This window comes from Mesoplodon densirostris, chromosome 8 (genome assembly GCF_025265405.1).
Source record: "Mesoplodon densirostris isolate mMesDen1 chromosome 8, mMesDen1 primary haplotype, whole genome shotgun sequence".
Lineage (NCBI taxonomy): Eukaryota > Metazoa > Chordata > Mammalia > Artiodactyla > Ziphiidae > Mesoplodon > Mesoplodon densirostris.
Genome location: NC_082668.1, coordinates 115,415,088 through 115,440,890, shown reverse-complemented (window position 1 = coordinate 115,440,890; position 25,803 = coordinate 115,415,088). Strand labels below are relative to the sequence as shown.

Genomic DNA, 25,803 nt, shown 5'->3' with positions numbered 1-25,803 from the left:
GGACCACATCTTTGATACAAAAACTAACCAATCAAGAGCCATACCTCCTCTATCTGGTTTGTGTACCCCAGGGGATAATATTCCTCTGCCTTCACCTTCCCAGGGCCAGGTGCCAAACAACTAGGGACAATTCCTATAGCTTAGAGACCATCAAAATTACCCAAATTAGCCACTCCTAAGTGTTTACGCTGCCCTAGCTTGCCTTTCCCATGGAAACCCCAATAAAGGTCATGGCCTAAACCTTCCCCTCACTCCTGACTTCTGCCTCCTGACCATCTCGGTGGCTTTTCCATGTGGCCCTGCATGGTCTGCTGTGTCTCCTGTGCCTAGGACTGGTGAGTAAAATAAACTCTGTTGGTTTTTTTTCTGAGACTCTCTTCTATCTCCTCTTATGGCCACACCTGATTGACCATCTCATAAAAAAATACAAACATCACTCTCCCGGGATTAAAAAAGAAGGGGTGTGTTCGTGGCTCTTGATATAAAGGTCAGACTCTTTAAAATGGCAGACAAATCCTTTCAACATTTTACCTTTGTTTACCCTATAACCTCAGTTCTTTCTTTCTTCTTTTTTGGCTGCACCAAGTGGCTTGTGGGATCTTAGTTCCCCGACCAAGGATTGAACCCAGGGACCCCAGCAGGGAAAGCACTGAGTCGTAACCACTGGACTGCCAGGGAATTCCCTAACCTCATTTGTTACCTCATCCAAACAGCTACCCTCCCAGTGACCTAATGTCACTAAACATGAATGCTAATTATTTTAGGTCTTCTGCTATCCCAGCCCTGTACTCTCAGCCCAAACTTGGGAAATCTCAGTCCTTCCTTCTCCATAAAGACCTCAGACACTATCTACTTCCTCCTTCTCTTCCCTTCCTCCAGCTACTTCTGTTTCTGTAAAGACCTATGTTATGGCCTTACTAATTGTGTATTGCAATCCTTTGCTGATCATGTGGAGGTTAGGAATTGTATCTTTGTATATCAGGACCTAGCAGACAAGTCTTCAGGAAATGTTTGTGGGTCTGAGGGATAGTTAGCACTTGAACTATAAAAAGTCTTCAGCGTGCACCCCAAATAAGGGTAAAATTAGCTCATTTATTCATTTACTGAGTACCTATTATGAAATAGTCAAAGTTCTAAGTCTTGAAACTAAAGCAGTGGAAAATAAACAAACAAAAACAGATGAAAATCCTTACATGGTACTTGCATAGGAGTGGGGGAAGACGGACAATAAACAAGTGAAATATATTGTTAAATGGTGACATGTGCTGTGGAAAAATATAAAGTGGGGGAAATAGAGTGTTCTAGAGAGAGTTGCAATTTTATGTAAGATGCTCAAATTAGATTAACACAAGTAGCAGTAATACCAAAAATTCGACAGCAAAGAATTTTCTAATGTATTCTCTGGGTTTTCTATTATATTCTGAAGAAATTTTGCAGAAAATCTACTGGGAAAATAGTTTATGAAAAGTATTTCCATAAGAAATTAAATTATGTTCCCAAGGCACAACCTTAGTAACTTCAAAAAAATTTTTTTAGGGCTTCCCTGGTGGCGCAGTGGTTGAGAATCTGCCTGCCAATGCAGGGGACACGGGTTCGAGCCCTGGTCTGGGAGGATCCCACATGCCGCGGAGCGGCTGGGCCCATGAGCCACAACTACTGAGCCTGCACATTTGGAGCCTGTGCTCCGCAACAAGAGAGGCCGCGACGGTGAGAGGCCTGCGCACTGCAATGAAGAGTGGCCCCCACTCGCCGCAAATGGAGAAAGCCCTCGTGCAGAAACGAAGATCCAACACAGCCAAAACTAAAATTAATTAATTAATTAATTAAAAACCAGCAACAACAACAATTTTTAAGTAGTACCACAACATTAAAGAACATTAAGAATCTGTTACACAAACAATAAAGAAACAATATGAAATGCCATTAATAAAAATGGTGAAGCACTGATTTCTGAAAATTTTCTCCTCCATAAAAATAATGAAAAAAACTGGAAAAATTGTCAGAATCAACTTGTTCAGAACTCTGGAAATTAACCAAAGTCTTGTAGAAATGCAGCATTCACACAAGAAAAATCGTTGAATTTTGGTAAGAACATTAGTTTGTGGGGTTTTAACTTGTTGTAGTCCCATTCTCTACTCTCACCTCTGAAGTAATGTTGAAAATTAAGAGCCTGTATCTGAGGTGAAAACCAGCATCCAAGAAACAACTGGCAGGTTGGAGCTCCTTCTAAAGCTTACTCTCAGAGAACTGTCATTATTTGACCAGTCTCATGTTTCCCAAGAAGACTAAATGTGCACCTAGAAACACAGCCCCAACATATATGAAGCAAAAATGACAGAACTGAAAGGAGAAATACACAATTAAAAATAATGGTTAGGGCCTCCCTGGTGGCGCAGTGGTTGAGAGTCCGCCTGCCGATGCAGGGGATACGGGTTCGTGCCCCGATCTGGGAGGATCCCATATGCCGCGGAGCGGCTGGGCCCGTGAGCCATGGCCGCTGGGCCTGCGCATCCGGAGCCTGTGCTCCGCAACGGGAGAGGCCACAACAGTGAGAGGCCCGCATACCGCAAAAAGAAAAAAAAAAAAAAAAATGGTTGGGGAATTCCCTGATGGCCCAGTGGTTATGACTTCGGTGCTTTCATTGCCTGGGGCCCAGGTTCAATCCCTGGTTGGGGAACTAAGATTCCACAAGCTGTGCCATGTGGCCAAAAAATAAATAAATAAAACAAAATAAAAATAAATAAAAATAATGGTTGGATACTTCAGTACTCCACTATCCATAATGCATAAAATAACAGATTGAAAAAGAAATAGAAGACTTCCAATTAAATGAAGAAAAATGTGAAAAATGTTTTTGAAAATGTATTTGAGGGACTTCCCTGGTGGTCCAGTGGTGAAGAATCCGCCTTCCAATGCAGGGAGCACAGGTTCAATCCCTAGTTGGGGAACATGCCATGGGGCAACTAAGCCCGTGCTCCACAATTACTGAGCTTGTGCACCTCAACGAGAGAGCATGCGTGTTGCAAACTACAGAGCCCATGTGCTCTGGACCCCGCCAGCCACAAATAGAGAGAAAACCCGCATGCCACAGCTAGAGAGAAGCCTGCACCCTACATCAAACAGCCCATGTGGCAACAAGCAGCCCATGCCGCAATGAAAGATCCCACATGCCATGATGAAGACCCTGCATGCTGCAACTAAGACCCGACACAGCACACACAAACACACACTAAATAAATAAATAAATAAATAAATAAATAAATAAATAAATATGAAAGAAAGAAAGAAAGAAAAAATGTATTTGACATGTTTATCTAGATTCTAATAGTTTTCCAAACTCTTAGCAGTTTTGAATGTAAACAATAAAGATTTGGATATTATGATGTAAGAAAGAAAGAAATAGAAGACTTGAACAACACTATAAACCAACATACATTTATAGAACACCTCACACAACAACAACAGAATACATATTATTCTAAGTGCACATGAAACATATATAAGCCATTAGATGTGCCCATAAATTTAAAAGGATTGAAACTATACAAAGCATATTTTCCAACACAATGGAGTGAAATTAGAAATAAATAACATAAGGAAATTTTGAAAATTCACAAATATATGAATACTAAAAAGCACACTCAAATGGCCAATTAGTCAAAGAACAACTCACAAGGGAAATTAGAAAATACTTTGAGAAGAATAACAATAAAAACACAACATACCAAAATGCATGGGATGTAGCAAAAGCAATGCTCAGAGGGAAATTTATAGTTGTAGATGTTTACGTTAAAAAACAAGAAAGATCTCAAATAAAACTCAACCTTCCACCTTAAGAAATGAAGGCCAGGTAGAGGGTGTATCAAACTAAATCCAAAGCAAACAGAAGGTAGGAAATAAAAACAATTACTGTAGGAAAAAATGAAATAGAGACTATAAAGGCAGCAGAAAAAGTCAACAAAAAGAAAAAGTTGGTTAGTTGAAAAACTCAAGAAAATGGATAAACCTTTATCTAGATAGACCAAGAAAGAAAGATAGAAGACTCAAATTACTAGAATCCAGAATAAAAGAGAGGACATTATCACTGACATTACAGAAATAGATGAAATACTGTGAATAATTGTGTGCCAATAAAGTAGAAAACCTAGATGAAATGGACAAATTCCTAGAAAGACACAAACTACTGATACTTATTCAAGAACAAATAGAGAATTGAAATAGACCTATAACAAGTAAAAATTTCAGTGAGTAATCAAAAGTCTACCAACAGAGGAAAGCCCAGACCCAGACAACTTCAGTGGTGGATTCTACCAAACATTTCAGGAAGAATTAATTCCAATTCCTCACTAACTTTTCCAAAGAAAGAATAGAAAGAGCCACTGACCAATTCAGTCTATGGAGTTAGCATTACCTGATACCAAGACCAGACAAAGAAATCACAAGAAAAAATAATGCTGCAGACCAATATGCCTTAAGAATATAAACACAAAAATCCTTAACAAATTACTAGCAAACTGAATCCAGCAACATATAAAAAGGATTACACACCATGATTGGGTGCAATTTATCCCAGCAATGCAAGGTTGGTTCAATATAAGAATATCAATCAATGTAATACACTTCATAAATAGAGTAAAGGACAAAAACCATATGACCATCTCAATCAATGTGGAAAAGTTATTTGACAAAATCCAACACCCTTTCATGATGAAAACACTCAACAGACACTTGAAAATAGAGGGGCTAACCTCAACTTGGAAAAGGGCATTTTGAAAAAACATGGCTACTATGAAAGCTAGTGGTGAAAAACTGAAAGCATTCCCATAGGTCAGGAACTAGATAAGGATGTCCTCTCTTGCCACTTCTATTCAACCTTGTACTAGAGATTCTAGCCAGGACAATTAGGCAAGAAAATGAAACAAAAAGCATTCAGAATGGAAAGAAAGAAGTAAAATTATCTCTGTTTGCAGATGATCTTATCTATAGAAATTCCTAAGGAATCCACAGAAAAGCTATTAGAGCTAATAGACAAGTTCAGCAAGGTTACAGAACACAGAATCAATATATAAAAATTAGTTGTGTTTCAATACACCAGAAATGAAGTCTAAAAATGAAATTAAGAAAACAATTCAATTGAAATAGTATCAGAAAGAATAAAGTTCTTAAGAATACATGTAACAAGGGAAGTGCACAACTTACACACCAAATGCTATAAAACATTGTTGAAAGAAATTAAGGAAGACCTAAGTAAAGGGAAAGTAATAAATTCATGTACAGATTTCACACAATCTTTATCAAAACTCCCACCACTTTTATTTTTGCAGAAATTGATAAGCTAATCCCAAAATTCATATGGAAATTCAAGTGATACAGAATGGCCAAAATAATCTTGAAAACAATAACAAAATTGGAGTACTAATACTTCCCAATATCAAACTTTACTACGAAGATACAATAATCAAGACAGTATGGTACTGGCATAAAGACAGACATATAAATCAATGAAATAGAATTGAGAGTACAGAAACAAACCCTCACATGTTACAGTCATATGTCCATGGTTAATTGATTTTTGACAAAGGTTCCCAGACAATTCAATGAAGGAAAATCAGTCTTTAACACAAATGGTGATGGGATAACTAGATATCCATATATAAAAGAATTAAGCTGGATGCCTATATAACATCATATACAAAATTTAACTCAAAGTGTATTGAAGACATAAAAGTGAAAAGCAAAACTACTAAACTCATAAGAAAACATAGGCTTAAATCTTCAGGACCTTCGTTTAGTCACTGGTCCTAAAGCACAAGCAACCCAAGAAAATATAGGTAACTTGTACTTCATCAGAATTTAAAACTTTTATCCTTAAACGGACACTATCAAGAATGTGATGACAATCCACTCTAGGGCTTCCCTGGTGGCACAGTGGTTGAGAGTCCACCTGCCAATGCAGAGGACACGGGTTCGTGTCCCGGTCCTGGAGGATCCCACATGCCGCAGAGCGGCTGGGCCCGTGAGCCATGGCCACTGAGCCTGCGCGTCCGGAGGCTGTGCTCCGCAACAGGAGAGGCCACAACAGTGAGAGGCCCACGTACCGCAAAAAAAAAAAAAGAATGTGATGTGTGATGACAATCCACTCTGAAAGAAACAAACTAGCATTTACTCTCCATTTCGTCCTAAGCCTGCAGCCCTTGGTAACCACTACGAACCTACTTTCTCTATGAATTTGCCTATTCAGTACATTTCATATGAATGGAATCATACAATATGTAAATTTTTGTGCCTGCCTTCTTTCACCTAGCATTATCATCCATGTTATAGCACAAATCAGTATTTCATTCATTTTTATTACCAAATAATATTCCACTGTGTTGATATATCACAGTTATTTATCCATCCATCACATCAGTTGATGGGGGTTGTTTCCACCTTTTGGATGATATGAATAATGCTCCTATTGAACATTTACATACAAGTTTTTACATGGACACATGTTTTCATTTCCCTAACCTAGGAGCAGAATTGTTGGGTTAAATGGTAAATCTGTTTAACCTTTTGAAGAATGTCCAGACTGTTTTCCCAAAAAGTGGCACCATTCTACATTCTCTCCAGCAGTGTATCAGAGTTCCAATTTTTCCACATCCTCACCAACACTTGTTATCATCTGTCTTTTTTTTTATTAGAGCCACCCTGGTGGGAGTGAAGTGGTATTTCATTGTGGCTTTGATTTGTATTTTTCTGAGGTTGAGAATCCCTTCATGTCCATATTGACCATATGTATATCTTTTTTTTTAGAAAAGCGGTTATTCAGATTCTTTGCCGATTTTTAAGTTGAGTTGTCATTTTATTATTGAGTTGTAAAGTTCTTTATATACTCTAGATATATGCCCTTTATCTGATACATATTTTACTCCTGTTCTGTGGGTTGTCTTTTTATTTATTTATGGCATCCTTTGAAGCACAAAAGTTGTTAACTTAACAAATTTGAAGTCTAATTTGTCTCTTTTTTTTCTTGTTTCTTGTGTTTTTAATTTTTCCTGAGAAACCACTGCCCAATCCAAGGTCATAAAGATTACTTCTATGTTTTCTTCTGAGTTTAATAATTTTACCTCTTACATTTAGGTCTTTGATCCATTTTGAAATAATTTTTAAATATGGTGTAAGCAGTGGTCCAACTTTATTCTTCTGCATGAGGATATCCATTGGTCCCAGCACCCAGGACAGCATTTATTATGTTTGGCTTACTGTTGATTATTTGTAGGACTGTACACCTCTCTGTTGGTCAAGGGCCAAAATTTATTTTTGAATCTCCTAAAAGCATTTAGATTTTTTCCAATATAGAAGGTCATGGTAGTAACACAGTGCTTTTTAAAAAATGAAACAACTACTTTTTAAAAAATGAAATAGTATAGAAAAATATCAGATGGCTCAACTGTGGTTAGGATAGACATTATTTTGAGGAAATATAGTTTCAGTTGTGTGTGTGCGTGCACATGCCTGCATGTGTATACGTAGGTGTACTAGGTTGAAATTGAAAGTATATTTCTTACATTTTAGTTTGTAAACCTACAAATAAGCTTGGAAAACACTGATCTGCAAGACAGCATCTCCCTCAAAATAGGTAATAAATGAAAAATAAAAGAACTATCAAAGACTGCTATCTCTTTGCCTTTAGATGTTTTGCCTTTGTTAGGAATGCACTTGTTGGATAAGGGCAGCTGGAATTACAGATATCAAGAGTCCAAGTTACTTCATCTTCTAAGTTTAGAGCCAAATAAACACGTTTGTGTCTCTCGAACAGAAGGATCCAACTTCTCCTTTGTGTTTAGCATTTTCAGATGATCATGAAGATAAGAAAATGTTGAATTCCAGTAGAGACATTGTCTCTCTGGCTGCTTGACAAATGTAATTCCAATTCTAGATAGGCAGTTTGAATCACACACTTAGCTTCTTTGGTTTGTAGGGTTAATCTAGTAAATCTTCTCCTACTGGACATAGCCTTCCAACAACAATAAACCTCTCCTGAAGGGAGCAGCCCTTAGATTAGCTAAGTAACAGTGTGAAACCATTTAAAGTAAATTTGTAGCCATAGCAATCAGAGAAGAAAAAGAAAAAAAGGAATCCAAATCGGAAAAGAAGAAGTAAAACTGTCACTGTTTGCAGATGACATGATACTATACATAGAGAATCCTAAAGATGCTACCAGAAAACTACTAGAGCTAATCAATGAATTTGGTAAAGTAGCAGGATACAAAATTAATGCACAGAAATCTCTTGCATTCCTATATACTAATGATGAAAAACCTGAAAGAGAAATTAAGGAAACACTCCCATTTACCACTGCAACAAAAAGAATAAAATACCTAGGAATAAACCTACCTAAGGAGACAAAAGACCTGTATGCAGAACACTATAAGACACTGATGAAAGAAATTAAAGATGATACAAACAGGTGGAGAGATATACCATGTTCTTGGATTGGAAGACTCAACATTGTGAAAATGACTCTACTACCCAAAGCAATCTACAGATTCAATGCAATCCCTATCAAACTACCAGTGGCAGAACTAGAACAAAAAATTTCACAATTTGTATGGAAACACAAAAGACCCCGAATAGCCAAAGCAATCTTGAGAAAGAAAAACAGAGTTGGAGGAATCAGGCTCCCTGATTTCAGACTATACTACAAAGCTACAGTAATCAAGACAGTATGGTACCAGCACAGAAACAGAAATATAGATCAACGGAACAGGATAGATAGCCCAGAGATAAACCCATGCACATATGGTCACCTTATCTTTGATAAAGGAGGCGAGAATATACAGTGGAGAAAAGACAGCCTCTTCAATAAGTCGTTCTTGGAAACTGGATAGTTACATGTAAAAGAATGAAATTAGAACACTCCTTAACACCATACACAAAAATAAACTCAAAATGGATTAAAGACCTAAATGTAAGGCCAGACACTATCAAACTCTTAGAGGAAAACATAGGCAGGACACTCCATGACATAAATCACAGCAAGATCCTTTTTGACCCACCTCCTAGGTGGGTCAAAAACAAAAATAAACAAATGGGATGCAGTGAAACTTAAAAGCTTTTGCACAGCAAAGGAAACCATAAACAAGATGAAAAGACAACCCTCAGAATGGGAGAAAATATTTGCAAATGAAGCAACTGACAAAGGATTCATCTCCAAAATTTACAAGCAGCTCATGCAGCTCAATAGCAAAAAAACAAACAACCCAATCCAAAAATGGGCAGAAGACCTAAATAGACATTTCTCCAAAGAAGATATATAAATTGCCAACAAACACATGAAAGAATGCTCAACATCACTAATCATTAGAGAAATGCAAATCAAAACTACAATGAGATATCACCTCACACCAGTCAGAATGGCCATCATCAAAAAATCTACAAACAATAAATGCTGGAGAGGGTGTGGAGAAAAGGGAACACTCTTGCACTGTTGGTGGGAATGTAATTTGATACAGCCACTAAGGAGAACAGTATGGAGGTTCCTTAAAAAAATAAAAATAGAACTACCATACGAGCCAGCAATCCCACTACTGGGCATATACCCTGAGAAAACCATAATTCAAAAAGAGTCGTGTACCATAATGTTCATTGCAGCTCTATTTATAATACCCAGGACATGGAAGCAATCTAAGTGTCTATCGACAGATGAATGGATAAAGAAGATGTGGCACATATATATAATGGAATATTACTCAGCCAGAAAAAGAAATGAAATTGAGTTATTTGTAGTGAGGTGGATGGACCTAGAGTCTGTCATAAAGAGTGAAGTAAGTCAGAAAGAGAAAAACAAATACTGGATGCTAACACATATATCTGGAATCTAAAAAAAAAAGGTCCTGAAGAAACTTGGGACAGGACAGGAATAAAGATGCAGACATGGTGAATGGACTTGAGGACATGGGGAGGGGGAAGGGTAAGCTGGGACGAAGTGAGGGAGTGGCATGGACTTGTATATACTACCAAATGTAAAACAGACAGCTAGTAGGAAACAGCCACATAGCACAGGGAGATCAGCTTGGTGCTTTGTGTCCACCTAGAGGGGTGGGATAGGGAAGGTGGGAGGGAGATGCAAGAGGGAGCTGATATGGGGATATATGTATATGTATAGCTGATTCACTTTGTTATACAGCAGAAACTAACACAACACTGTAAAGCAACTATACTCCAAAAAAGATGTTAAAAAAATAAAATAAAGTAAATATGTAGATACAATCATAAATATTGAAGGCCCTATGGAAAATTTTTTAAAGATATTGGATTTAATTTAACAAGTGACATTTGATACAACATTAATTTTTAAATTCAATAGATATTAAGTCTGTAGTATGTCACAGTTCTTAATGTTAGTTAAGTATGCTAATCTATAATCTATGACATCAAATATAGACTATTTAAGTGCATTATACCTTAGTATTCCGTCAAGTAAATCTGTAAGAACCTTGAATCAGAACTAATATTTAGAAAGTAAAGCAAAGCATGAGTCACTATAGAAAAGGTTTAATTAGAGGGAGAAAGACTTTCAGAGTGGTTTAGGGACTTGTGCAAAGTTATACCCTTCATCAACTGACAGCAAAACTGAAAGTAGAACCTAGCCCTCCTAACTCTTCTAGCGCTCCTTCTATTTTGCTGTTCTTTACAGCTTTCCTCAACTTCATCTGCAACTTCTTTAATTAGATCTCAGTTGTGGGAGCATTAGCATCTTTACTATGTTGAGTCTTTTGGCCACACCATGCGTCTTGCAGGATCCTAGCTCCCTGACCAAGGAGGGAACCCAAGCCCTCAGCAGTGAAAGCACAAGCCCCAACCACTGGATTGCCAGGGAATTCCCGAGATGTCAGTTATTAAACCATAATTTATTCATTGAAAATGAACTTAATTCCTATTACGTGTCACACAGTCTTCTACGACAAACTTCCTGCCATCATGAAGCTCAGTTTCAGCTGAGTGACAGAAAATGAATTAATAATGAAGGTTCTGCGAAGATTATTGTAGTAATGGAAGCATGACTTTGGTTCTTTGGTTAACAGAAATTTATGAAAGTGATAACACCTTTCTAAATAAAAAGTATAAAACTTCATGGAGTGTGAAAGTCCTATTTCCAGCTCAACTCACCTTCCTGCATTCCAGGTGTTTCACCATACCCACAGATTACAAAACATTAAAAAGATTTAGTTTCTTCCCTGCTATGGGGTTACACTGACTCCTTGAATTGAAAGATTTAGGGAAGGAAATTACATCACAGACCATGGAATGCCTCAGATGACCTGGAGCCTCTGTTCAAGATGAGTAGTTTGTTTGTTTTTAATCGTAAAAGAAGAAAAAAGCTATTCATTGTCATTTTACAATCAACGACATCAACTACTTCTAGGAAAAGGGAACATCATGTTTAGAGACACTGTTGTTTAAAGAAGTGGTAAGTAAAACCTCTTAGAAAAAGATTTTGAGAAATTTCAACTAATTTGGAAAATTCACACATGAAAGGAAATAAGCAAAAAGAAATGAACAAACAAAGAAGTTTAAACAGCTTCTTCAGTCTTGAATAATTAGAGGTCAAGTGGTTTACTCTATTTGTCCACCACCTCAGTGGAGGGCGCCTGCCTTCCTAAAAGGCAGACAAGTGCTCTGGGAACCAAGAAGCATATCAAAACTTAAAGTTGCAAGACCACGATCACAGAAACAAAACTTACCTACCTTTCTACAGGGCTGAAATAATGGAGGGGAGTGTGAAATATTTTATACTGAATTGGTTAGCAAAGATCTTGGCACAGACAGACAAAGAAATCTTTATTCCAGCCCTTGGGAATCCAAAGGTATTCCCTTGAACACGTTACTTAAATGTGCCAAACATGAAGTTTTCATTTACAAAATGGAGATGATATAATGATTTCTGCCTCATAGATAATGGAGTAATACACATTGTTGAGTACACCAGTACTCAACACAGTACCTAGTACAGGATTAAGCAATCAATAACTTTTATCATTACAATCACATCAGCAACAATAATAAAACAGATTCACAGCAGGGGAGTTGCATCATCTAAGTCCCTGGAGAGCTGCTCTGGGAATGGCTCCTGAAAACCTCACGTAACTCAAAACACGCATAAGACATCCACATAGATTTTTCCCTTAAGAATAAATGTAGGGCCTCCCTGGTGGCGCAAGTGGTTGAGAGTCCGCCTGCCGATGCAGGGGATACGGGTTCGTGCCCCGGTCTGGGAGGATCCCATATGCCGCGGAGCGGCTGGGCCCGTGAGCCATGGCCGCGGAGCCTGCGCGTCCGGAGCCTGTGCTCCGCAACGGGGGAGGCCACAACAGTGAGAGGCCCGCATACCGCAAAAAAAAAAAAAAAAAAAAAAAAAAAAAAAAAAAAAAAGAATAAATGTAATGTGGGAAGTAACAGTCTCAGTGCACATAAACTTAGGGCAATGTAATACATTTCTTACATCCAACTTACTGTTTAATGCACAATCAATAGTTTTTAGTGAGGGGAATTCACATTATTTCAATGTGTGTGCATAAAGTAAGACTTTAATAATATTTTTCATTGCTCACTGTTTCAAATTTGCTAATTCAAATTAGTGTGAAATATAACTGCACTGTTTATCCAAAGGCCACTTAATATCAGAGAGAGGCTATTATAAGAAACAAGGCAGGGCTTCCCTGGTGGTGCAGCGGTTAAGAATCTGCCTGCCAATGCAGGGGACACGGGTTTGAGCCCTGGTCCAGGAAGATCCCACATGCCGCAGAGCAACTAAGCCCGTGCGCCACAACTACTGAGCCTGCGCTCTAGAGCCCGTGAGCCACAGCTACTGAGCCCATGTGCTACAACTACTGAAGCCCGTGCGCCTAGAGCCTGTGCTTTGCAACAACAGAAGCCACTGCAATGAGAAGCCCGCGCACCCCACTTGCAATGAAGAGAGTAGCCCCCGCTCGCCACAACTAAAGCCCACACACTGCTACGAAGACTCAATGCAGCCAAAAATAAATAAATAAAATAAATAAACTAAAAAAAAAAAGAAATGAGGCACAGGGGGGTGTATCATAGAATTTTAAGGTATCTATTCTAAATATAGAGGAAAACAGTAGGAAACATCTAGAATTTAAATTATTGGAATTTCTTTTACACCTGTGAAGTCTATAAAAAGATAATTTTTATCTGCAAAGAAACCTACAGAGGAATGTGAAATGATGACTAACTAAAACACCCCACTCCCAAGACACTCGCTGTGATGGAAGAGAACTCAAAAATGTGGGAGGGAGAAGGTGGGAAATCCTACCAACTGCATGGGCAAAAGCCAAATTTCTAATAAAAATTTATTAGTGTGCCTGCAAGTTTCGGATTCCCATGCTTACATTTCTGCCTTACAGAGACAGACAAAGCCTTCCCTGGTGACCTAGTTTCCAGATTCCACACTTAAAGCCAAGCCTTTAATCACATACTTGTCCAAAGATCACATAGAGTGATAAGGCTTCACTGCCACAATTCTGCTGTCAGGAACTGGAATACGGAGTGTTTTAGTTTTGTTTTTGGTTTTTATTGGGAGGAGGAATTTCTTTTAGCTTATGATTCAAGCTTAAATCTTCAGTTTTTCCTATTTCAGTTTTCAAAACGGGATGTAAATATATAATTCATATGAGATAAGATCTTAAAAAGCTCACATAATTAAAAACTTGCATAATTCTAAACAGATTATTACCCCAGAGGAATCAATATAATGTAAGAAATAGCAGTTTCAGAATACATAAGCCTGTAAGTTACAAAGTATTTCTTAGAGTAAGTTTTTAGTGCTTTTTTTCAAAAATAAACTTTTCCTTTGTAAATAATTTAGATTTATAGAAAAGTTTTGCAAAGATACTATAGAGAGTTTCCATATACCCCTCACCCAGTTTCCCCTATCACTAATACCTAACATTACTAAGGTACAATTGTCAAAAGTAAGAAACTAACTTGGGTACTATTCACTGAACTCAAGATTTTACTCAGTTTTTGTTAATTTTCCCATTAATGATCCTTTTTTTGTGTTCCAGAATCCAATACAATTTGAAATACTTTTTAATTTTGGAAGGATTCACATTATTCAAAATTTGTGCAAACTGATAACATTTTAAAGTCACACTGTTTCAAATTTGTGAAATTGAAATTTGTATGAACTCTAACTGCTGTTTATCCAAAGACTTTCAATAGGGTTTAAGGCAAGGATGGCTGAAGAATTAACCTACTGCAGTGGCCTAAGCCAGTGTTGTTCAAACTAGAATGAGGAGGGGAATGGAGAGCAATATTTTGTACTGGGTTTCAGCTGAAGGTTTCATCTGAAGAATATCACTAATAAGAAAATCCAGTGAAAATATTAGAATATTTTAAGGAATACTAGAAACAAACAAGACAAAAATGGAATATAATCATGTTATAAGAAACTTGCAGAAGATTGCCTTAGGCATCATTTTTTCATATAAATAGTTTTAGGTTTTTACTGCAAAGAGCACACATGCAAACTAGGTAGTCACATACATTGCACAATATTGCCCATTTCCTGTTACTATTATTAAAATATAAAGAGCCGTTACAAATCAATAGAAAAATGGACAGAGAGCAGAGTCAATTTATGGCCAATAAACATCTGAAAAAATGTTCTAACTCATTTTCAAAGATCACAAATTAAACTGCAACATACTTTTTTTTTTTTTAACTTATCAGCCTGGCAATGATAATGCAAAGTGCAGGCTGATGTGCAAAGAACAAGGCACTTTCATACATTGTTATCAGGAGTAAAACTTGAAACTTTTTTTATGACAACTTGGCAGTATATGCGTTCAGTCACCTATTGCTGACTAATTAAAACATTCCAAAATGTAGTGGCTTAAGTCCACAGCAATGTATTATGTCTCACAATTCTGTGAGTTGGCTATGTGGTCTTATGTGTCATGGAACGTTGGCTGGGGCACTCATGCATGCTGGGAGCCCAGCCAGGGATGGAATGCCCAAGGCTTCCTTTCTTCTCCACATTACTTTTCTTTCCATTTGGCCTCTCATCATTCAGGAGCCTAGCCCAAGCATCCTTCGTGTCAGGTGGATTCCAAGAAAGCAAAAAAGGAAGCTGACAGATCTCTCAAGGAGTAAGTCTGGAAGTGACGGCATGCGGGAACCCATTTGTACAAGTTTATGAGGGCCATTTATGCGTATCTCTTTCCTACTCCATGCTCAGTGATATCACATTGGTAGCTTGAAATCAGTCATGTTGAGTGTATTTATAGCACAGAAATTGTTAGATGCTATAAATCAGGGCTGGTGATTTTTTTTTTCAAAGAGCTGAATTTCCAGGACACTATTTCCTGAAAGTCACACAGCTTCCTATCCATCACATTCTGTTTATTCAAGCAAGTCTCAAGGTCAGCGCAGAGTCCCTGTGGGAGGGGAAACAAACTCCACCTCTTGATCTGAGGAGTGGCAAAGAATTTGTGGTGATATTTAATCCATCACGGTCTTCCCTCTGGCCACAAGTTATTTATATTCTTTTCTCAGGCAAAACAAAACAGACCTCCTCCCAAGGTACCTCAAAGTTTCCTCCCATGAAAGCATCAGCTTCAACGTTCAGTATTTCATGATCTGCATCATGTCCAGATGTGGCTGCAGCTCCTCTGGACCTAGAGAGCTGTGAACTGCCTTCTGTCCCGATTTCCCCCGACTCTTCCATCCCTACCAGGCATACAAGGGTGAGAAAGGGACAGGAAAGCCACAATAGGTCCTCCCATTCAACAACGAAAGAGAACAGGTCTACAGCAATTCTGAAATCTTCCTGGACATAAGTTGTGAAATTCTCTACTCCCAGGCCTGGGAGCCCAGCTAGGGCTGAAACATCCCAAGTAACTTCTCATCCCCCTGACTTCTCTAGTTGACCTCTCTTCATTCGAGAGTCTAGCCCAAAGTTCTTTACAGCATGCTAGCTGGTTTCCAGAGAGCAAAAGTAGAAACTGCTACGTCTCTTAAAGGCTAGTCCTAGAACTGGAATAGTGTCATCATACCTAGTGTTGCCAGATTTAGCAAATAAAGATTCAGAATGCGGGCCTCCCTGGTGGCGCAGTGGTTGGGAGTCCGCCTGCCGATGCAGTGGGCACGGGTTCGTGCCCCGGTCCCGGAGGATCCCGCGTGCCGCAGAGCGGATGGGCCTGTGAGCCATGGCCGCTGAGCCTGCGCGTCCGGAGCCTGTGCTCCGCAACGGGAGAGGCCACAACAGTGAGAGGCCCGCGTACAGCAAGAAAAAAATAAAAAATTCAGAATGCCCCATGAAAAGATGTTCAACATCACTAAATATTAGAGAAATGCAAGTCATAATGGATATCCCCTCATACCTGTCGGAATGGCTATCATCAAAAAGTCTACAAATAACATATTGGCGAGGATGTGGAGAGACGGGAACCCTTGTGCACTGTTGGTGGGAATGTAAATTGGTGCCGCCACTGTGGAACACAGTATGGAGGTTCCTCAAAAAGCTAAAAATAGAATTGCCACGTAATCCAGCAATTCTACTCTTGAGTATATATCTGGAAAAAATGAAAATGCTAATTCAAACATATACATGCACCCCAATGTTCATAGCAACACTATTTATAATAGCCAAGATATGGATGCAACCCAAGTGTCCATCAACAGAAAAATGGATTAAGAAGATGTGGTATATATACCACATTATATATATATATATATATATATATATATATATATATATATATATATATACACACACACACACACACATATATATATCAATATTACTCAGCCATAAAAAGAATGAAATTCTGCCATTTGCAGCAATGTGGAATAAATCAGACAAAGACTAATGCTATAGGATATCACTTATATGTAGAATCTAAAAAATAATACAAATTAATGCATGGGCAAAACAGAAACAGACTCATAAATACAGAAAACAAACTTGTGGTTACCAAAGGGGAGAGGGAGAAGGAGAGGGACACATTAGGGATATGGGATTAGCATGTATAAACTACTATGTATAAAATAGATAAGGAACAAGAATATATTGTATAGCACAGGGAATTATAGCCATTATTTTGTAATACCTTATAATTGAGTATAATCTGCAAAAATACTGAATCACTATGCTACACACCTGAAACTAATATAATATTGTAAATCAGCTATAGGTCAATAAAAGTATAGGTTGCCCAGTTAAATTTGAATGTCAGATAAATCACAAATATTTTTTTAGCATAAGCATGTCCCATTTTTCTGTTTATTTGAAATTCTGATTTTACTGGGCATCTTGTATTTTATCTGGCAATCCTACTTTCACCACATTCTGAAGGTCAAAGCAAGTCATTCAAGGATAAGGAAAGGAGACATCACTTTAAAAAATTTTTTTTTGAAGTACAGCTGATCTACAATGTTGTGTTAATTTCTGCTATACAGCAAAGTGATTCACTTATACATATACATACATTCTTTTTTATATTCTATTCCATTATGGTTTATCATAGAATATTGACTATAGCTCCCTATGCTATACAGTAGGACCTTGTTGTTTATCCATTCTATATGTAATAGTTTGCATCTGCTAACCCCAACTTCCCACTTCCTCCCTCCCCTAACCCCCCTCTCCCTTGTCAACACAAATCTGTTCTTTAAAGATGTCACTTTTTGATGGATGAGTGACTTGCTTGTACAGGGAGGGGAGAAGTTAACGATGGTCATTTTGCAGACTATCACACTTAAAAAAGCCTTGAAAATGTGCATCTCACTGTAAAACAAGTGATTCTATTTCTGGGGACTTTTCTAAGCACATGAGTAAAGATGTGTCAAAGATTTAGCTACACGAAAGTTTACTGTAGAATTGCTTGTAATGGTGAAAAATAGGAAACAACCTAGATGTACAAAGATAAGAAATAAGTATATTTATTGTGGTCCTAATATATGCAAGACACTGAGTTGAGCCCTACGGAGACAGTGAATGACACAGAAAACCTCTGGCCTCAGAAATCTTAAAGGCTAAAGGGGCAGATAATCATACATTTAAACAGATAATCATACATTTGACTAACTGAGTATAAGTGTGCTAATTACTACAAAGGAAAACTACTGGGTGCTATGGAATCACCAAGGGATCTAAACTACTAAGGGCTGGTTTAGGAGAAGGGGAGGAAACAAAGGGAAAGGATGAGGGAAGAGAGTATGGGCGGAGCGAACAGCAGAAGGATTCTAAATGTGTATTTATTTACATGGAAATGTGATCATAGTAAACAGGTATGAGATGCTCATTAGACCTCCAAGTGGCGATGTCAAATTGTATTTAGATACACAAGTTGGGATGCGGGGGAAGGTTAGATCTGGATATATACACTTCAGAGTTACAAGTCTATAGTCACTAGGCTGTGATATGAGAAGAAAATCAGGGGAGTGGGCTATCACAGAAGCCAAGAAAATAGTTTCAAGCAGAGCGTGGTCACTTGGGAGAAATACCACTGAGCTGTTATGAAAGATGAAGGCCAGAAGTGACCACAGCATTTGGTAACATGGCGGTCACTGACGAATCTTTTAGGAGAAGTTTCCCATGTCGTGGGGAGGACAAAGGTCTAATTGAAATGGATTGAGGAAAGAAAATACGTGAGGTAGTGGGAAAGCCATTTATTTGAGAAGTTTTGCTGGGAGAGAGCAGGAAAATGCGGCAGCAGCTAGAAGACAGGAATGGGAGGTCAAGAGCAGGTTTGCTGGTTGATGGAAACAGCCCCCTAGAGAGAGGGAAATTGAAAATGCTGGAAAGGGGGGTCTATTTGTAGGAGTAAAGTCTTTGAGGAGGTAAAAGGGCATGAGGTCCACAGCACAAGGGGAGGGCTGGCCTTAGGTAGGAGCAGGGTTGTTTCTTCCTACAGTAGCAGATGAAAGACAGTGGGTCCTGATTCAAGAGGCTGCAGAGACACAGTGGGAGGAAGATGGGAGACTGCCTATTCACTTCTATTTCTCATGAAGCATGAATCAAAGCCATCAGTAAGAAGGAGAAGGAGGAAGGGGGAGATTAGACACAGGTTCCCCACGTATACTTTACATCTCATGTTGATCACGCTAATTTGAAAAGTATACATGTTATAGACTCTCACACACCCAATAAACTCTGCAGTTTCTCAGGACCCCAAACAAGAAAAACGGCAAAGGGGGAGGGATTTTCTTGGTGGTCCAGTGGGTAAGACTACGTGCTCCCAATGCAGGGGGCCTGGGTTCGATCCCTGGTCGGGGAACTAGATCCCAGCATGCATGCCACAACTAAGAGCCCGCGTGCCACGACTAAGACCCGGCGCGGCCAAAATAAATAATAAAAATAAATAAATATTTTTTTTAAAAAAGAGTGAAGGGGAAGCCTCTGTAAGCACCAAGAACAATAGAGCACCAGTCAAGATGAATTTATTGAGGAGTTTTGTTTAAAAGCCTTAGGGGAATTTCATAATCTTCTATTAAAATTCATCACTGTCAATTCAGCAACAGGAAAATTCCTAAGTCATAGAAGGAAGTACACATGAAAGTACTGATCAGGGTCATGCATTTTAGTCAGAATTGACAGAGACCCAACAACGTCAGTTCTAGTGATTTAACCAAATGAATTAAATTAGCAAAGAGACTAAATAAGTAATTGGATAATGCATTTTGCATGACCAAAGCAGAATGGACATGAATAGACTCCTGTGAGATAAAGTCAACGTGATAAGATGTAATACACTACAGTAAATTGCATAAACTACCTAACTTGACACTAAGACTTGATACTCCTGGGAGTATTTTTTCAGAAGCTATTAGAAAAAATGAAATTTGAGAAGAGCTTTTGGGTCATCAGCACTCTATATTTAGAATCTTTAAATAATCGTAGATCCCAGCACTTGGTCACCAAGAGAGAAATAGAATGGGGTTACCTCCTCTTTTCACTGCTTTCCTTTCTTGTTGAACACACCAGAAGTTTCTGTGATGCAACAGATCCCATTCTAAGACTTAAAAATAGATGTTACAATTTTCAGGTGAGATTAAAAATACGATATGATAATTTAAAGTGTAATAGTAACATTAGTCACATTGCAATACAATTTTTTCTTTTTGGCCACACCGTGCGGCATGCAGTACTTTAGTTCCCCCACCAGGGATGGAACCCGTGTCCCCTGCAGTGGAAGCATGAAGTCTTAACCACTGGACTGCCAGGGAAGTCCCTGCAGTACAAAATTTTAAAAGAGCAAGCACTTATTGAGGACTTATGTACCAAGCACTGCTCTTTGTACTCAGTGTATGTATTATTTTACGTAAACTTCAAAACTCCTAAAACACCTTTATGCGGTAGGTTCTAGTACTATCTACATTTTGCAGAAAAGGCAACCTTGGTTCATCAAATCCAACGTAATAAAAATAGACTCAAACAAATATTGCATACCTGTTCCATGCCAAGTATATTACTATGTTCAGAGGATTTTGTGTGGTAAAAATGAATGAGGTCCTCAACTCATAGCCTCCTGAAGGAGATAAATGAGTAAACAGATGACCTGCGTTTTAATGCAGCATGTTTTGTGAGAAGATGAATAATTAAGTTTGCTTGGAGGGTCAAAAAAGTTTTGAAAAGGAGGTGACATATGAGTTTGTAGGATGAGCAGCTGTTAGAAGAAAGGCAGAGGAAACAGGAGTAAAGGTGTGCAGCTGGGACAACGTTCTGACCACACTGAAAACTGAGAGTTTAGCATAGCTTAAGTAGGAAGTACCAGTTAGGGAGTGTGAGATAAAAGGCTGGAAAAATTAGGTGGGAAGCAGATTATGAGGGTCTTGTGTGAAGCTGAAGAGTTTGGAATGGATTCTGTAGCCACCACAGCACCAGAAACTTAAATGCACCAAGCAACATGGTTAACTTTGATTTTTAGGAAGTTAACTCTGGCACCAGCCAGCTATGCTTATTGGAGGCCACAGACTGGAAGCCTGGAGAAATGTGGACACAATTAATGTCCAGGTGCAAATGGATGAGGTCTTGTTATGTAGAGAAGCCACGTTTATGATGTGTTTCTGAGCAAATATATTAAACTTCAAAATTTCCTTACTTAAAATCAGAATTTGTCACAACATACCCGTACCTGTGCATTGATTTTGGCAATTACCAGGTGCTATCACTGGAGTGTTTTTAGCTAACAATGACATCATGACTGCCATGTGGCTGATAGCAGTCATAATATGCCACCCCAATAGAAGCTGCATTCTGATTTCAGATATGTCAAAGTGTGAAGGAAAAATGGTGTGTTTAGAATTGATAAAGTGGAGCATTGTGTTAAAAATAAATACAAACTCCAACCATTTCTCCTTTTTTCCAGTTCACCATCCTGGTCCAAGTGAACACCATCTCCTTCCTAAATTATGATAGCAGCCTCCTAATGGGTTTCCTGACTTCTGCCCTTAATGTCCCCTTCTCTCCTCCTGAATCTATCCTCGAGAGGGTCAAATCATGTCATTCCTCTGTTCAAAATCCCCAGTGGCTTCTCGTTCCACTCAGAGAAAAAAATCCAAATCCTTACAGAGGCTACCAGGCCCTGCAGGACTGGACCCCTCATTAGCTCTAGGTACCATGACCCCATCTCCTACTCCTCTCCCTGCAGACAAGTGGGCATCCTCCAACACAACACATAAGCTGCCATCTCAGGCAATCTGTACTTCCTGGTCCCTCTGCAAGACCCACTCTTCTCCCAGGTATCTGCAAGGTTCAATTCCTAAAGTCGTTCACCAAATGCCATCTTTTCAGGGAGGCCTCGTCTATCTTCTTTTGTCTAGAATTACTATATGGGGGGGATAAATTGGGAGATTGGGATTGACATACACACACTACTATATATATAATAGATAACTAATAAGAACCTGCTCTATAGCACAGGGAACTCTACTCAGTACTCTGTAATGACCTATATGGGAAGAGAATCTAAAAAAGAGTAGATATATGTATACGTATAACTAATTCACTTTGCTGTACAGCAGACACTAACACAACATGGTAAATCAACTATACTCCAATAAAAATTAATTTAAAACAGTAAATAAACTTGCTATCACACACTTACCTGCAAATTCTCATTTACTCCCTATCTGCCTCCCTGCTTTATTTATTTAATTTTTTGGTCAGCACGTATCACTATCTAATACAGCCCTATATTTTACTTGTTTATCCCATTTATGGTCTACAATTTCAGTGAGGAGTCCAGCTCCTGATTAAAAACCTATGTGTGACTTTTCAGGCCTGACCATAGGTAATTACAAATGCTTTAAGCCAGGAGGCCTCACGGGGTGGTGGGGAGGGAGTGGGGGGAAGCTACCCTTCCCCACACAGTCTCAAGGACGCAGAGCCCCCCGGGCCCGGGAAGTCATGCTCTTTCACTCCTAGCCCTGGGGTCTTCATTCCTAGACTTCTTTATCTAAGGCCTTGGGCAGAGATCTGCAGGCACCTCTGCTGTGACTTCCTTATGGGGAAGAGGGGAAAACCTTGAATACCCTTTCTTTGCTCTGACTCGGTACCAGCTACTTTTCCACTCTTAACCCCAGCGCCCCCTCCCTCACTTCACCATCCTCCCCACTTTCCCATAAGACTGCAGGAGACCTCCACATCTGCACGGATCCACCTGACCCCCACTGGAATACCATTTCGTGGGAGAAATAAAACAGGAAGGAGTCTGCACTTGCTCCAGTGTTAGACACTTGCTTATTCCATCACAAGAAGTGATTAAAGGTTTAACTCTGATTTTCAGCTTGTGTTAAACAGCTACTAGGACAGCTTGCTTTCTCTCCCAGCTCAGCTGTATCCCTGACAGTTGGCTTCACAAAGGCAAGGCTTTGGCTTTTGTTTTTTTTTTTTTTTTTTTTTTTTTTTTTTTTTTTTCGGTATGCGGGCCTCTCACTGTTGTGGCCTCCCCCGTTGCGGAGCACAGGCTCCGGACGCGCAGGCTCCGGACGCGCAGGCTCAGCGGCCATGGCTCACGGGCCCAGCCGCTCCGCGGCATATGGGATCCTCCCAGACCGGGGCACGAACCCGTATCCCCTGCATCGGCAGGCGGACTCTCAACCACTTGCGCCACCAGGGAGGCCCTTTTGTTTTTAATAGACTTAACTTTTTAGAGCCATTTTATGTTCATAGCAAAATTAAGCCTCCACACACGTGTAGCCTTGCCCATTATCAACATCCCCCATCTGCGGTACATATCACCCAGAGTCCATAGTTTACCTCAGGGTTCACTCTTGGTGTACATTCTATGTATTTGAGCAAATTGATAATGACAGGTATCCACCACTATGGAATCATACCGAGTAGTTTCACTGCCCTAAATTCCTCTATGCCTTGCCTATTCATCCCTTGTAGCCCTGGCAACAAGAAATCTTTTTACTGTCACCATAGTTTTGCCTTTTCCAGAATGTCATATCATTGGAATCATATAGTATGTAACCTTTGCAGATTGGCTTCTTTCACTTAGGCATATATATATATATATATATTCATATATATTTAAGTTTCCTCCATGTCTTTCCATGACTTCATTGTCATTTCTTTTCAGCATTGAATTATATTCTATTGTCTGGATGTATCACAGTTATTTATTCATTCACCTTCACTGAAAGATCATCTTGGTTGTTCCAAGTTTTGGCAATTATGAATGAAGCTGCTATAAATATCTGAGTGCAGGTTTTTGTGTAGACATAAATTTTCAGTGGTTAAGAATCTGCCTTCCAATGCAGGGGATGCGGGTTCGATCCCTGGTCGGGGAACTAAGATCCCACATGCCATGGGGCAACTAAGTCCGCATGCTCTAGAGCCCACACACCACAACTAGAGAGCCGACGTGCTGCAACTACTGAGCCTGCGTGCTCTGGAGCCCACGCACCACAACTAAGACCCAATGCGGCCAAATAAATAAATAATTTTTAAAAAAGCAACCTCAACTAACATCATACTTAATAGTGAGAAACTAGACACTTTCTCTCTAAGATCATAAATGAGACAAAGGTGTCCCTGCTCATCAATGCTTTCAACATGATACTGAAAGTCCTAACTAATGCAATAAGACAAGAAAACAAAAGAAAAAGCATAAGAATGGAAGAGAGAAATAAAACTGTCCTTGTTCACAAATTACATTATCATCTACGTAGAAAATCTGAAAGAATCAACAAAAAACCTTCTGGAACTAATAAGCAATTATAGCAAGGTCACAGGACACAAGGTTAATATATGATATACAAAGTCAATCACTTTCCTATATACCAGCAATGAACAAGAATTTAAAATTAAAAATACATTATTATTTACATTAGCAACTCAAAATGAAGTACTTAGATATAAATCCAACAAAATATGTCCAAGAGCTAAATGAAGAAAACTGAAAAACTCTGATGAATAAAATCAAGGAAGGACCAAATAAATGGAACAATGGAACAATGTTCTTCTGGGAAGAACATTGGGAAGTCCCAGTTGTAGGGTTTTTGCCCATGTTCTTTATCAAGTTGAGGAACTTCTCCTCTATTCCTGAATTGTCGAGAGGTTTTTTTTAAAAAAATATTCATTTATTTATTTATTTTGGCTGTGCTGGGTCTTAGTTGTGGCAGGCAGGATCTTCATTGCAGCATGCGGACTCTTAGCTGTGGCATGCAGACTATTAGTTGCAGCATGTGGACTCTTAGTTTCGGCATGCGGACTCATAGTTGTGGCACCACATCTTAAGCCAGTCGTCTGCTGATGGTCACTTTGGTTGCTTCCATGTATGAACACTGGGGTGCATGTATCTTTTCATATTAGTGTTTTCATCCTACAGATATATGCCCAGAAGTGGGACTGCTGGATCATATGCTATTTCTATTTTTTTTTTTTTTTTTTTTTTTTTTTTTTTTTTTTTGCGGTATGCGGGCCTCTCACTGCTGTGGCCTCCCCCGCCGCGGAGCACAGGCTCCGGACGCGCAGGCTCCGGACGCGCAGGCCCAGCGGCCATGGCTCACGGGCCCAGCCGCTCCGCGGCATATGGGATCCTCCCAGACCGGGGCACGAACCCGCATCCCCTGCATCGGCAGGCGGACTCCCAACCACTTGCGCCACCAGGGAGGCCCTATTTCTATTTTTTTTAAGGAATTTGCATACTGTTTTTCATAGTGGCTGCACTAATTTACATTCCCACCAACAGTGTAGGAGGGTTCCCTTTTCTCCACACCTTCTTCAGCATTTCATCAATTGATTTTTGAATGCTGAATCAGCCTTGCTTACCTAGAATGAATCCCACTTGATTGTGTTGCATTATTTTTTTTATACCTTGTTGGATTGGATTTTCAAATATTTTTGTAGATTTTTGCTTTTATGATCATGAGAGAGATTGGTCTGTAGTGTTGACTTAAAAAAAATGCACAACGTGAGAGGTGCAAGTTAAGTTTTACTTGGGGCAAAATGAGGACTGCAGCCTGGGAGACAGTGTTTCAAATAACTCTGAGAAACTGCTCCTGAAGAGGCGGGGGGAGGAGCCAGGATATATAAGAGTTCTGCAACAGAGAGCAGGTAACAGGGAACATCAAAAGATTATTGTTAAATAAAGAAAACCAGATATCTCAAGTTAAGGAATTTAGCACTTTTCTGTGTATGGGAAGATGCAAGAGTCTGGGCTCACTGAAATCATTCCTTTGCTATGCACCTCAGCTATCTGGGGCCTGGATTTTCACATCCTGAGTTTCCTCAGGGCTCACCGCAGTGGGTGGCTGCCGTCTGATGGCTGCTAGATG

At 39.2% G+C, this 25,803-nt stretch overlaps 1 protein-coding gene across 2 annotated transcripts in view; it reads right to left on the bottom strand.

Annotated features, from left to right (window-relative positions):
- The window catches only part of SLC35F5 (solute carrier family 35 member F5), a 178,590-nt gene that overhangs the window by 84,371 nt on the left and 68,416 nt on the right, over window positions 1-25,803 (bottom strand). The window contains exon 5 of one of the 2 annotated variants that reach the window (XM_060107151.1): window positions 19,959-20,033. The exons of the other annotated variant lie outside the window; for it this stretch is intronic. The gene's annotated coding sequence lies outside the window, so the exon portion shown is untranslated. The remainder of the gene's footprint in view (window positions 1-19,958; window positions 20,034-25,803) is intronic. 2 annotated transcript variants of the gene reach the window in all.